The 13,512-nt window shown below is 38.1% G+C and overlaps 1 protein-coding gene across 1 annotated transcript in view; it reads left to right on the top strand.

The window, feature by feature from the left end:
* lrfn1 (leucine rich repeat and fibronectin type III domain containing 1) overlaps positions 1 to 13,512 on the top strand; it is a 278,758-nt gene that overhangs the window by 68,214 nt on the left and 197,032 nt on the right. Inside the window, exon 2 of the mRNA XM_022669392.2 lies at positions 8,886 to 9,031. The gene's annotated coding sequence lies outside the window, so the exon portion shown is untranslated. The remainder of the gene's footprint in view (positions 1 to 8,885; positions 9,032 to 13,512) is intronic.

The following is a 13,512-nucleotide window of genomic DNA, read 5'->3' as shown; positions in this document are numbered from 1 at the left end:
AAGGAGTGACAAACATGCCGTCAGTGGGCAATAGCTGCAGTGATTGAACACAGGCTCCTGCTTCTAAATGTTGAGAAATGCTGGAAATCAGCTTGAACAGTAAAGGAGTCAAGGCTTAAATACCTTCTGCGTTGATTACATCCAGACAGCCCTTTCAAATATCGCCTTCCTCGTCAATTTATTTAATAAGCAGTGACAATTTAATCAGGTTTTTAGCATTAATTAATTCGAGCTTGGGTAATGGTGCCACCAAGGAAAGATTTCAAAGCCATGCAGAAGCCATCTCTCTCTCTCTCTCTTTTTCTCTCTGTCTCTCCATTATTAATTAAGTTCCTGCTGAGAGACAGACTCTCGCCTCAACCAAGAGCCCTGATTTCCCCAAAGGCGAATCTTAGCCAGACCAATTCTGGCACAGGACACTGTCCAGCCTGCCCTCGCAGCATGCATCAGGAGTGTGTGAGCATGAGTGTGTGTGAATGTGTATGAGTGTGTGTGAGAGCGACCGAGTGAGTGACTATCCATGTTATGACCCAATATAATTTTGGTGCCTGGTAAAAAAAAAAAAAAAAAAAAAAAAGATGGCCGTGTTCCACAGCGCTTAGCGGCTGGCCCTTCTTCTCGTTAGCATCGTCCTCCTGCTTGGCAGCTTCCGAGACCCACCTTCATTAGGCTTTAGCGTCCGGCCTGATCCAACTGCTTTCGTTGAGCATCTGGTGGCACATATATCTGCGACAGAAAGAGCGAGAGAGCGAGAGAGAGAGAGCACGAGAGCAGGCCGGTGAAGGATTAGCTGCTGCTGAGGGACTTGGCTGCGTCCGGCCTCCACCAGCAGGACACTGCATGCCTCGACCTGACCTCACACACACCGAACATCTGTGTGATATTACGCCGAAAATGAGCGCCGGACGAGCGCTGAACTCATTTTTTGTCCAGTCACTGAGATACAGGTCTAGATTAAGATGTTGAGTAACCAAGCTGTAGGGTTCAGCTGTAGGGTTCCAGCTGTCTACAATCGAGAGATTGTTGGTTCGAATCCCGGTCATGCAGCTTGCCCTCAGCTGCCGGAGCCCTGAAAGAGCACAATTGGCCTCGATCTCTCTGGGTGGGTAGATGGTGCCCTTTCTTCAACATCACTCAAAGGGTGATGTAGATCAACACAAGGCTGCGTCTGTGAGCTGATGTATCAGAAACGAGTCGCTGCGCTTTTTCCTCTGAGCGCGCTGTGATGCTACTCGGCAATGCTGCATTTCAGCAGCAGCAGCAGTATCGGAGGAGGCATGTGCTAGTCTTCAACTTCCTTGTGTTGGGGCATCACTAGTGATGGGGGATATACAGCTGACCAGCAGCCAATCAATGTCTTCATGAACACGTTTAACCATGCAGCTGCAGAATTTAAGGTGGAATAACTATAATGTTAAGAAATCAAGTTGCAGTGCTTAAATTTCACTCTAAAAATAGAAAAAAAATAGCAACCGGCAAACACTAACAGCTGTAGCTCTTAAGGTGGAATAGAGGAAAAAATGTATCATAGCTTTTCATTTTCCAGCGTTCAGCTTTGTGCCACCTTAAATTGTTCATCAGTTTAGTCCAGGCACATGTAACTGCTTCACTGTTTAAGGTGGAATAGAATGTCACTTAGGGCGTTTTAAGTGTGAATGAGCATATTGAATATAGTGGCAGCAATTAAGGTGGAAATACAGTAGTGTGGTTGTGTGAAAATTGTAGCATCATTTAAGGTGGAACAGAAACTTTCATAATAAATCAACTTAGCACTTATAAGTTACTACTTTAATTTTTAGGGTGGAATGGAATAGAAAGGTATGGGGGTTGAGATGTAAACAGGCATTCAAAAACTACATGAACACATTTAACCATGCAGCTGCAGAATTTAAGGTGGAATAACTATAACTATATTACTTCATCACTATTTTAGGTTAAACAGAAAACAACAAAACAAGCAACCGGCAAACACTAACTCTGTAACAGCTGCAGCTATTAAGGTGGAATAGAGTCTAAAAAAAAAAAAGCTAACATTGCTGTTTATTTTTTCAGCTTTGTGCCACCTTTTGTCCAGTTTTGTCCAGGCACCTGTAATTGCTTCACTGTTTAAGGTGGAACAGTATATCACATAAACTGGTGTAGATGTGATTGTGAATATTAAATATAGAGGCAGCAAATAAGATTGAAATAGTGTGGTTGTTTGAAAAAAAGCAGCAGCTTTTAAGGTGGAACAGAAAGTTTCAAAATAATTCAACTTTGCACTTTTTAAGGTGCAATGGAATTGTAAGGTATGTAGACCGGCATCCAAAGTCTAACGAAAAAAGTTAACCATGCAGCTGCAGAATTTAAGGTGGAATAACTATACATTTAACTATAATGTTTAAAAACGTTGTAGCACTTAAATTTCACTCCTTTACTATTTTAGGTGGAAATGAAAAATAGAACATTTTAAAAGAATGATTTTAAGGTGTGTCCAAATGAATTCTTCAGTTGAGAGTTGCAGTGCAGTGAGAAATCTGATTACGAAGCTAAAATCCATCTTTTTTTTTTTTTTTTTTTTACTTTTTTCAGAGCTAATAAATCAGAGTAAACTTTTTTATATGACTGCTTGAATATTGGTAGTAATCCAATTATGAAAAACACTATGTGTTGCTTGATGAACTAGTCTTAGGGATGGTAAGTAGGGGGATGTGGTTATTGGGCATGTCACCAAACTCTTGCTGTAATTACTGCAGTCTGTTGCAAAGACGTAGGAAAGAGAGAGAGAGAGAGAGAGAGAGAGAGAGAGAGAGAGAGAACAAAAGAAATGGATGAATTAACACCTTAATAGGATGAAGCTGTGTGGAATGTTCTTAATTAGCCTGGCACGCACACGCGACCTGCTCACTTAACCCCTGACCTCTGCGGCTAACGCTCGGACGTGCTCGGGCGAATGGTTCATGATTCAAGATGACGACATCACCACCCTACTGACATGCACTGAAGGAAAAGCTTTAGAGCCAATGACCTGCTTGACCTTTTGTCCACCCTGTGCACATGGCACGTTCCAGGACGATGGGCTTTTCAATTATGTTAATGCAAATGAGCATATTTGCTGTGCATGGTTGTAAAATTCGACTGATCTCTGTAGAACAGTGAGTAAATATACATCAAATGCATTTCAAATCAAAGCAATAAACCAATAATTAATAACCATTGCACTGTTTATTTTTTAGTAGATAATTTTTAGTCATTTTGTTAATGGGTAACATGGGTGATAATGACTTTCATTGCTTGCTTATTGAGATTATTAGTAAAATTACATTTAATAACCGTACAATAAAAATCTCTAAACACTGATATAGATATCAATAAGTGGAATAAGGGTGGAAAAGACAAACAAAAAACGACTTAAAAAACGGGTTTTTGAACGAGAAATTGAAAAGATAAGTTAGGAAAACTTATTTCAAGATCTCTTTTTTTCTTGTCTTGTCTTGTTGTGTCTTTTCTTCTTGTGTCGTGTCTGTTTGTGTCTTGTCATGTCATGTCTGGTTGTGTCTGGTTGTGTCTTGTCGTTTCTGGTCGTGTCTTGTCTTGTCCGGTCGTTTCTTGTCATGTCGTGCCATGTCTGGTCATGCCTTGTCTTGTTTTATTGTGTCTTGTCTTATCGTGTCTTGTCTTATTGTATCTTGTCGTGTTGTGTCGTGTCTTGTCTTGTCTTGTCTTGCCTACAAGGCACAGTACACCTAACCAGTCACTCCTAAGCAAAGGTGTGACAGGGTGTCCTGTTTGTGTCCTGTGTTGTGTCTTATCTTGTTTTGTCGTGTCTTGTTGTGTCTTATCTTGTCTTGTTTTGTCGTGTCCTGTTGTGTCATGTCTTGTCTTCTAGGCACAGTATACCTTACCAGCCATTCCTAAGCAAAGGTGTGACAGGGTGTCCTGTCGGCCATGGCCTTATATACCACTGCCAACAGGTGTACCTGATTTGCAAAGATCACCTTTTGAAATTCAGGGATTGCTTTTTTAATGGTCTTGTCTTGTTGTGACGAGTCTTGTTTTATCTTATCTTGTCTTTTATTGTCTTATCTTATCTGGTTGTGTTGTGTTGTGTCTTGTTGCGTCTTGTCTTGTCTTGTTTTGTCGTGTCCTGTTGTGTCATGTCTTGTCTTGTCTTGTCTTGCCTACAAGGCACAGTACACCTAACCAGTCACTCCTAAGCAAAGGTGTGACAGGGTGTCCTGTCAGCCATGGCCTTATATACCACTGCCAACAGGTGTACCTGATTTGTACCTGATCACCTTTTGAAATTCAGGGATAGCTTTTTTATGGTCTTGTCTTGTCTTGTTGTGACGAGTTTTGTCTTATCTTATCTTGTCTTGTATTGTCTTATCTTATCTGGTTGTGTTGTGTTGTGTATTGTTGCGTCTTACCTTGTCTTGTTTTGTCGTGTCCTGTTGTGTCTTGTCTAGTCTTACCTTATCAGTCACTCCTAAGCAAAGGTGTAACCAAGTGTCCTGCCTGCCATGGCCTTATATACCACTGCCAACAGGTGTGCCTGATTTTCTAAGATCACTTTTTGGAATTCTGGGATTTGGAGTTTCCTTGAGTGACAGTGCCATTTTGACTTCACACTTTGACTTCGTTTGAAACATCTATCTTTTGAAAACTTACATTTCTAAATCTAAATCAAATCTAAGGGTCTGAAAGGTTGATGAGCTGGATCAAGAAGCTATTGCTACAAGTTTCAAGTGATGGGGAAGCAAACATATCAAATAAAGAAGACGATGTTGCTTTTATTGTTCTTTATTAAGTCTTCCAAGACTGAACAGTACAAAAGAAAACTGTCACACCATCCGAAGTTACTAATGAGCATTACCACGAACAGACGGTGAGGAGTCCAAAAACTTCTGAATGGCAGTGTACGAGCAGCGCCAGTGGCTGGTGAGCAAAATGTTGGCGAGGGAGTGGAACAGTGGAGCTGCATGAGGCTAATGCAGAAAGCTGCAGGAGGCGGGGTTTACCGGGTTGAGTTGTGGTGCATCATGGCTCGGGGAAATCAATAACGGGTCATGAGAGCCTGCCTGGAGCAGAGCAACAGATGGAGGGATAAACAAAGCAAACGTGACATGACACACACAACACGTACACAACATAGATAAGAGTAGAAAAGAAGAAAAAGGAAGAAAAGATCAACTATCGACTGTAAAAGATCTTTGGAAAAATTGTGCACTCTGCAATGTTATATATAAACATGGGTATTGTAGTTCCATTCCTGTAGTTTCCTGTAGAAATTAGGGCAAAATGAGAGCCATATTGACAAATTTGCCATAAGAGTTTCACAGTTGAGTCCAGAGGCTGAGCCAGACTCACCCAATCATTGGGTAGACCCTTCCTCTTTCCCCAGACCAAGGACCAAATTTTATCAATCTATAGACAAGCCGTCAACCGTGCACCATGCACCTTGATTTAGGCTGTGTTAGTATGTCTTTGCTATCGTAATGATGGGAAAAGTACACATTGTCTTGCTACAAAGTCAAAAAAGCATGTACTAATTCTCTTAATAAATCAAGGGCGTGCTTTAGTCATAACGCTTAAGATGCCCAAAACACACTCCGGATTCACTTACCATTCCCTTTAAGAGTCAGGTGTGCTCTGATTTTGCCAGATTGCTATTTCAATGGCGCATCTACTGTACCTGGACGTCTCCAAAGCTTCTCAGCAGAGGAAACTTACCTCACTCAATGGTGCACCTGTGTTTTCCATTGCCAAGATAGCAATATGCCAGCAATTTACCTGAACACACCTCATTTCCAGACCATTTACACGCAGTGTTGCTATTTAAATGGCACAGGCGGAAGGTGTGACAATAGACTGTTGTAGGCAGGGTGTAAGATAGCAATGAGCATTGCAAAGCTCCTTGCACCGGGTTTAAGATATGTAGATAATTAGCAGAGAGAATGCTCTCACATAACATTTGACTTAATCTCTGGACAAATCTATTAATAGACTTTAATTTAATAAAAAAAAAATCTAAATATGATGCTGATTAGACACTTCTAAAGACCTACAGTAAGTCACAAAATGTCACCAGAAATAAAAGGACCAGAAGCAAATTGAATTTCTTCCCTTTTTCCAATAATTACTACAGATATGAAAAAAAAATGCCATCTTTGCTTCACTTCGCTTCACTACCCATACCTTAGTATCCCATTCCACCTTAAAATGTTACTTCCAAGTGCTACGTTGAATTATTGAACGTTTTTGTTCCACCTTAAATGCTGCTGCTATTTTCACACAATCACACTAGTTCCACCTTAAATGCAGCCAATATCAATATTTTCACACATTCACGCTAACACCAGTTTATTTGAAGTTTTTGGTGCACCTTAAACAGTGAATCAGTTATAGGTGCATGGGCTAAACTGCTGCACTAATTAAACTAATTAAAAAAATAAACAGCTGTGTTAGCTTAGTTTTATTTTCTATTCCACCTTAAGAGCAGCAGCTGTTATACAGTTACAGTTTGCCAGTTGCTTATTTTGTTGTTTTTTATGTTTCACCTAAAATATAAAAGAGTGAAATTCAAGTTCTACTTGCCATTATAGTTATTCCACCTTAAATTCAGCTGCATTGTTAAATGTGTACATACAGCTGTGGAAAAAAAAATAAGAGACCTCTTAATGATAATGTTTTTCCTTGATTTTACCAAATCGAAAACTTCTGGAATGTAATCAAGAGGAAGATGGGTGAGCACAAGCCATCAAACCAAACTGAACTGCTTGAATTGTTGCACCAGGAGTAAAGCAGCATAAAATTATCCAAAAGCAGTGTGAAAGACTGGTGGAGGAGAACATGCCAAGATGCATGAAAACCGTGATTAAAAACCAGGGTTATTCCACCAAATATTGATTTCTGAACTCTTAAAACTTTATGAATATGAACTAGTTTTCTTTGCATTATTTGAGATCTGAAAGCTCTGCATCTTTTTGCCATTTCAGCCGTTTCTCATTTTCTCATTTTCTGCAAATAAATGCTCTGAATTACAATATTCTTATTTGGAATTTGGGAGAAATGCTGTCTGTAGTTTATAGAATAAAACAATAATGTTCGTTTTACTCAAACATATACCTATAATAGAGAAACTGATTAAGAATTTGTTGTGGTCTGTATATATACGTTTTTTTTTTTTTTTTTTTAAGAAGTCACTGTGTCGGCTAACCAATAACCAGAGAGAAGGTTCTCACATGGTTTGTTGGTGGGCTTGGACAACGAGCAAACCGACCAACCAATCATAAGGAAGACTAACTGTAGCTGTAACAAAAGTGAAAAAGCCCTCAGACAGATCTTAGCTCTCAATGTGGATTCTGCTGCTGGAAATATCAGTTTTTCTACAGCGGAGAGAAATGAAGGGCACAATAAGGCCACATGGTGTAATAACATGTTTGGGAAATGAAGGCGGTCGTACGTGCTGCCTGACAGCGAGCTGCATGGCCTGATTTGGACTGACGTAACGGATGATGACAGGTTTGAAGCCCTATTTTGGATGAACTAATGTCGGGGTGATAACTGGAAATGTCAAGTTTATCTGTCAAGCAGCTGCGCGGGCGGGCTGTCATAACAGAGTTAACACGTGCTTTTAAAGGGGAAGACTGGGTGACAGGAATCCTGCGCTGGGGTTTGATAACAGAGCTGGTGATTTAATGACAAGTGACCTATGAAATGCTAATTTTAGGGCTGTCAACAGTAAATCATTAACGCATGTGTTAATATTTGGAATCAGTAAAGCGTTATTATTATTTTTAATTCAATTAATAATTGTGCCACCAAAATGCAAAAGATTTTGGTCTTGGTTTTGTCCCAAACGAACTCTGGAGTGGTTCGCTTGTGTTGAGAATGTGATCTGGTCGCAATCCAACTCAGCCATTAAATGTACTTATTTTTAATTGAGCTAAATTGCTGATAAGCCACGGATTATCTATTTTATATATCTGACATATTAGCCAGATAATATACTGCTATGAACAAACGCTCTCTCTGTTGGTGCTCCATGCTGTTTACACACTGAGTGCAGTAGTGTGCAGCATTCACTGCTCAAATCTGTGCTGCACATTCCCTTGAAAAAAATGTTCAAAAGCACAGCAGCAATTTTTTTAATGTTCTGTGGGTTAAAGCAGTTTCACACTGCACAGATATACGCACTGGAACACAGAATCTTATCACTATATTTACTATATTTCATGCTCGTTCTCCTGACAGCTCTGACCAATCAGAGTAATCAGAGGAGACGATGTGCTTGCGTGGTTTATTAGTGAGCGTATTTAGGTGCATTTAGGTTTATGCCTGTGTGAAACCAAACCAAGCCAAACAGAGGAAAAAATGTTCCAAGTAAACAAACTCATTAACTGATCCGGACCATAAAAAAACATCACTACAGGTGTGAAAACACCTTTTTATACTCAGCAAATTGAGTTCTAAATCAGAAATCCTGCCATGTGAGTTAGTTGCAAATACACTGCAAAAATCGTAATCTTAGCAAGTGAGGATTTCTAATTTGAAGGCAATAAATCTTATTTTTTACTCTGATAAGAACTCCTGTCTTACGTAGCATTGTGTAATTGTAAGATGGTTGTACTTATTTTAGGAACAATGATTGTTTTCTGTCTAAATTAGAAATTCTGATTCGTGTGTACACTTGTCTCATTTTGAAACTTTGTAATTACTTTTTTTTAAGACATCCTACTAAGAAAAACATTGCTCACCCCTTTTAGTAAATGTATTTGCTTAATTTAAGCATTTCCTCTCAATTTAAATATATTTTCTCTAGTTTTTGGCAATGGATTTTTTATTTTGCAGTGTACATACTATTGCCTGTAAATTCTGACCTTAGTATTTGTGTTTCTCAACAGAAATCGGACTCATGATCATCAGAACAGGTTACATTTCTCCAGTAATCAACTGACCAGTTTTGATGCAGCCTCAGCTTTCTGTTCTTGACTGAAAGAAGGGGAACCTGATGTGGTCTTCTGCTGTTGGAGCCCATTCTCACCTCAAGGTTAGACCTTGGTTTTGTTCATTCTGAGATGCTTTTAATTTGACTACAATTTTAAAGAGTTGTGTTATCTGAGTTACCTAATAGCCTCTCTATTCAACACTTTACCGCATCAATTGACAGCAGTCTGAGCGTTCCACAATGACTTCTTTTATTAACAGTTACATAGCATAGCATTTAGCGGCGGACACCTTTACCCAAAGCTCCTTTTTGAAATTGATTGTTGAAATGACTTTTTTTATTAGTTTATCTTTTTTCTTGTTTTAAATTTTTATTAATTTTATTTATTTTTGTTTATTTATTACTACTTTTATTATTTTTTTAATCGAATGTTGTTAGTTCTATTATTCATTAAATAGTTTCTTATCATTTTATTTACTATTATCCTTTTATCTTTATATTTTATATTTTTTTTTACTTTTATGTTTCAAATTTGTTTTTTTATGGTATTTTAGAATTTTCTGTTTTACATATATTTTTTATTTATAATAATAATTTATAATAATTTATATAATTGTTTACTATTTTATTTCTTATTATTTCTAAATTATTATTAAATTGATGTTAGAAATATACATATACATACATGTAAATGAGGGTCACCCTCAATGTTTTTCCTGAGTGAAAATAAAGGTTGATTGATTAATTGAAATAATTATGTACTTTAGCAATAGAGCACATAGAAGTCTCAAGCAAAAAACACAGGAAATGAGGTTAGAAGTAGTTAGTTAGAGGTTTTAGGAGAGTAACTGCTCTTTGAAGAGCTCTGTGTTGAGGAGTTTATTAAAGATAGTGAGAGATTCTCCTGATCTGGTAGTGGAAGGTAGTTAGTTAGAGGTGTTAGGAGAGTAAGTGCTCTTTGAAGAGCTCTCTCTTCAGGAGTTTATTAAAGATAGTGAGAGATTCTCCTGATCTGGTAGTAGAAGGTAGTTAGTTAGAGGTGTTAGGAGAGTAGGTGCTCTTTGAAGAGTTCTGTCTTCAGGAGTTTATTAAAGATAGTGAGAGATTCTCCTGATCTGGTAGTAGAAGGTAGTTAGTTAGAGGTTTTAGGAGAGTAAGTGCTCTTTGAAGAGCTCTGTCTTCAGGAGTTTATTAAAGATAGCGAGAGATTCTCCTGATCCAGTAGTGGAAGGTAGTTTGTTCCACCATTAGGGAACTCTGTATGAGAACAGTCTGGATTGCTTTGTGTGAATGTTTGGTAAAGGTAGTCAATGTTGACTGGAGGATCACAGTGGCCAGGAGGTAACATAGACCTTAAAGAGCAAATGCAAGAATGAGGAATCCTGATCTGTCATCACCTTGTAGGCGATTGTAAGAGCTTTGAATTTAATGCGAGCAGCCACTGGTAGCCAGTGGAGCTCAATGAGCAGTGGATTGACATGTGCCCATTGGTTTTGGCTGGTTGAAGACCAAGCGCATGAGCATTGCATTGCAGTAGTTGAGGCCTGAGATGGTCATCACTTGGACCAGAGTTGGGTGGCATGTTGCGGTAAAAATGGTCGAATCTGTCTGATGTTGTAAAGCACAAAGCAACAGGACCAAGCAACTGTGCAAAACATGGTGTGTAAAAAGGAGAGCTGGTCATAAACCATGACACCAGGTTTCTATAGCAACCTTTGTCAAGAAGATTGAGAGTGAGTCAATGGTTATGGTGAAGTTATGAATATTTTTTTCTTATTGCATCATTCTATGATTATTTTAGTTAGCTACACTGTTAGCGTCACTGTCCAATGAAAAACTAGCATATCCATTTTTGTTGCTTTTAGTTTACTACATAATTTGAACCGACACACTGTCCCTTACACTGTGCCAAAATAGAAATACCTCAAAATGACCTAAAATAAAGTATTTGTTTATATTGACTTCCATTAAAAGTTAAGAAGTTTTTTTCTCTCTCTCTTCTGTAAAGTTGCTCTTTTGGAGATACAGGGGTTGGACAATGAAACTGAAACACCTGTCATTTTAGTGTGGGAGGTTTCATGGCTAAATTGGAGCAGCCTGGTGGCCAATCTTCATTAATTGCACATTATTGCACCAGTAAGAGCAGAGTGTGAAGGTTCAATTAGCAGGGTAAGAGCACAGTTTTGCTCAAAATATTGCAATGCACACAACATTATGGGTGACATACCAGAGTTCAAAAGAGGACAAATTGTTGGTGCACGTCTTGCTGGCGCATCTGTGACCAAGACAGCAAGTCTTTGTGACGCATCAAAAGATACGGTATCCAGGGTAATGCCAGCATACCACCAAGAAGGACCAACCACATCCAACAGGATTAACTGTGGATGCTGTAAGAGGAAGCTGTCTGAAAGGGATGTTCGGGTGCTAACCCGGATTGTATCCAAAAAACATAAAACCACGGCTGCCCAAATCACGGCAGAATTCAACGTGCACCTTAAAATCTCCTTTTTCTACCAGAACTGTCCGTCTTTGTAGGTTCTAATGAACTAAAGAAGCGAATTTCTTCAATGATCAAACAGGACTTGGCATTTGGCAATTGACAAGAGTTGCATTCAATTAAACCTTTCAACAAAATAAACCTTAATTTAATTTCAATACCAACATTCAGAGAAACTGAATGCTTTTGCAGCGTCCTTGAGAAACAGAGTTAGAGAGAGAAAGATTGCTAGAGAGATGAGTCATGTTTTATATCAAATTTATATTGAATCTGCCATCCCTCCACCGGCAGTGGCATATGAGTAGCGAAAGTCCAAAATCCACTGATTTATATCGCATGAGCTTTCATGGGAAGAGACAGAGAGAGTGTGTGCGAGAGTAAAAGCTACTTTTAAATAAGATTTCTGCAGATTACGCTTGGATTTGAGTGCATTTGGTGGCATTTTGTGGACACTTGATGCCATATACACTCAGTCCATCTGATCTCTGAGCGAATTCCATTTCTTTATATCTTTCTGAAGCTCCAGTTTCCAATTTTTCTCACTCTTATTTGACATGGTTTGGGACTGTACTCACATATTTATTGCTTTTGCTTCGGCGCGTGGAGTCCTAGACTGTCAAAGCTGGTGTGATGCAGTAGATGTAAAAGACTAGGGTTCGATTCTTTGCCCAGGGAAGAATTACATCTTTAGTTTTTAGAGTTTTAGAGTTTGTGGACAGGAGTTCTAAAGAATATAGAAATATGTTTGTTTATGTAACATTACAATTACTCAAGAGAGTAAGCAACTCTGAAGTAGTGCTGGATCATATGGCCAACATTTACATCGCAAAATATATTTCTTAAGTTCGGTCAGTATGATATAATTGTGATATTCATACAAAAAATTACTATGGTGTACATTCTTACTATGATACTGGATTTTTTTTTCTATTCTACCATAAAAGCAGTGGAATTGTTTCAATTTTGTGGTAAAAATAAGAAGTAGGAAGAAAAAGAAGATTACGAACAAATTTAAACTTAAAAAGTTGGAATGTGGTGAGAAATTAAAATGAATGTAAATGCATTTAAATAAAGACAGACCCACATTTTTATTTACAATGAATTATGGGGTATGTAAAATCAAATTAAGACATTATTGAGGAGGTTTAGGAAGTGTTGATGACCTGAAGATCACCAGCATCCAGTACTATGATTATTGGACTTGTCCCTTTCACACAGGGATTAATGTACAGGAATTGTGGTTCTTTTCAGGAGATTTTGGACTACTGTCTTAAAGATTAACAACACTCTAATACATTTTTACATTAATATCATATTAATACCAGTGACGTGAAAAATGATTTTACTCCTACAGATTACTGTTGTTTTGGCATTTTTGTTATACTTACATTTTTTCAGACTTTAATATCAGCCAAAAAAATATGAATATGAATGATAAAGTAAATATGAATGATATAAATGATTTCATTTATTGAGGGGAAAAAGACTATCCAAACCAATCTAGCCATTTGAAAAAAACAAAAAAACAAAACAAAAAAAAAAAAAACGCTGAGTTCAAATCTGAGTTTTAATTTCACTACTAACCACAAGCAGGCCTGATTACTGCCAGACCTAATCAAGAAATCACTTAAATAGAACCTGTCTGACAACATGAAGCAGCTAAAAGAACTCAAAAAGCAACACATTATGCCCCGATCTGAAGAAATTCAAAAACAGATGAGAAAACATGAGAAAGTCATTGATCATCTATCAGTCTGGAAAAGGTTATAACATCATTTCTAAAGCTTTGTGACTCCAGCAGACCACAGTTAGAGACAAATTATTCACAAATGTAGAAAATATGGAAGACTGGTGAACCTTCCTAGGAATGGATTTTCCAAAAGGGCATGGGCAACTCATCCAGGAGGTCACAAAAGAACCCAGAACAACATCTAAAGATCTGCAGCTCTCATTTGCCTCAGTTAAGGTTGAACATTGTTTCCATTGGAAAGAGTAAAAAAAAAAAACACAGATTATGATACTTCTTCACTTGGATGACCAAATGTTCAAGCATTTTTTTTTTTTTACCATCAGACAGCATCTTAAA

This window comes from Astyanax mexicanus, chromosome 18 (assembly GCF_023375975.1).
Source record: "Astyanax mexicanus isolate ESR-SI-001 chromosome 18, AstMex3_surface, whole genome shotgun sequence".
NCBI lineage: Eukaryota > Metazoa > Chordata > Actinopteri > Characiformes > Acestrorhamphidae > Astyanax > Astyanax mexicanus.
The sequence above is the reverse complement of the archived record's forward strand: the minus strand, read 5'-3'. Positions and strand labels throughout refer to the sequence as shown.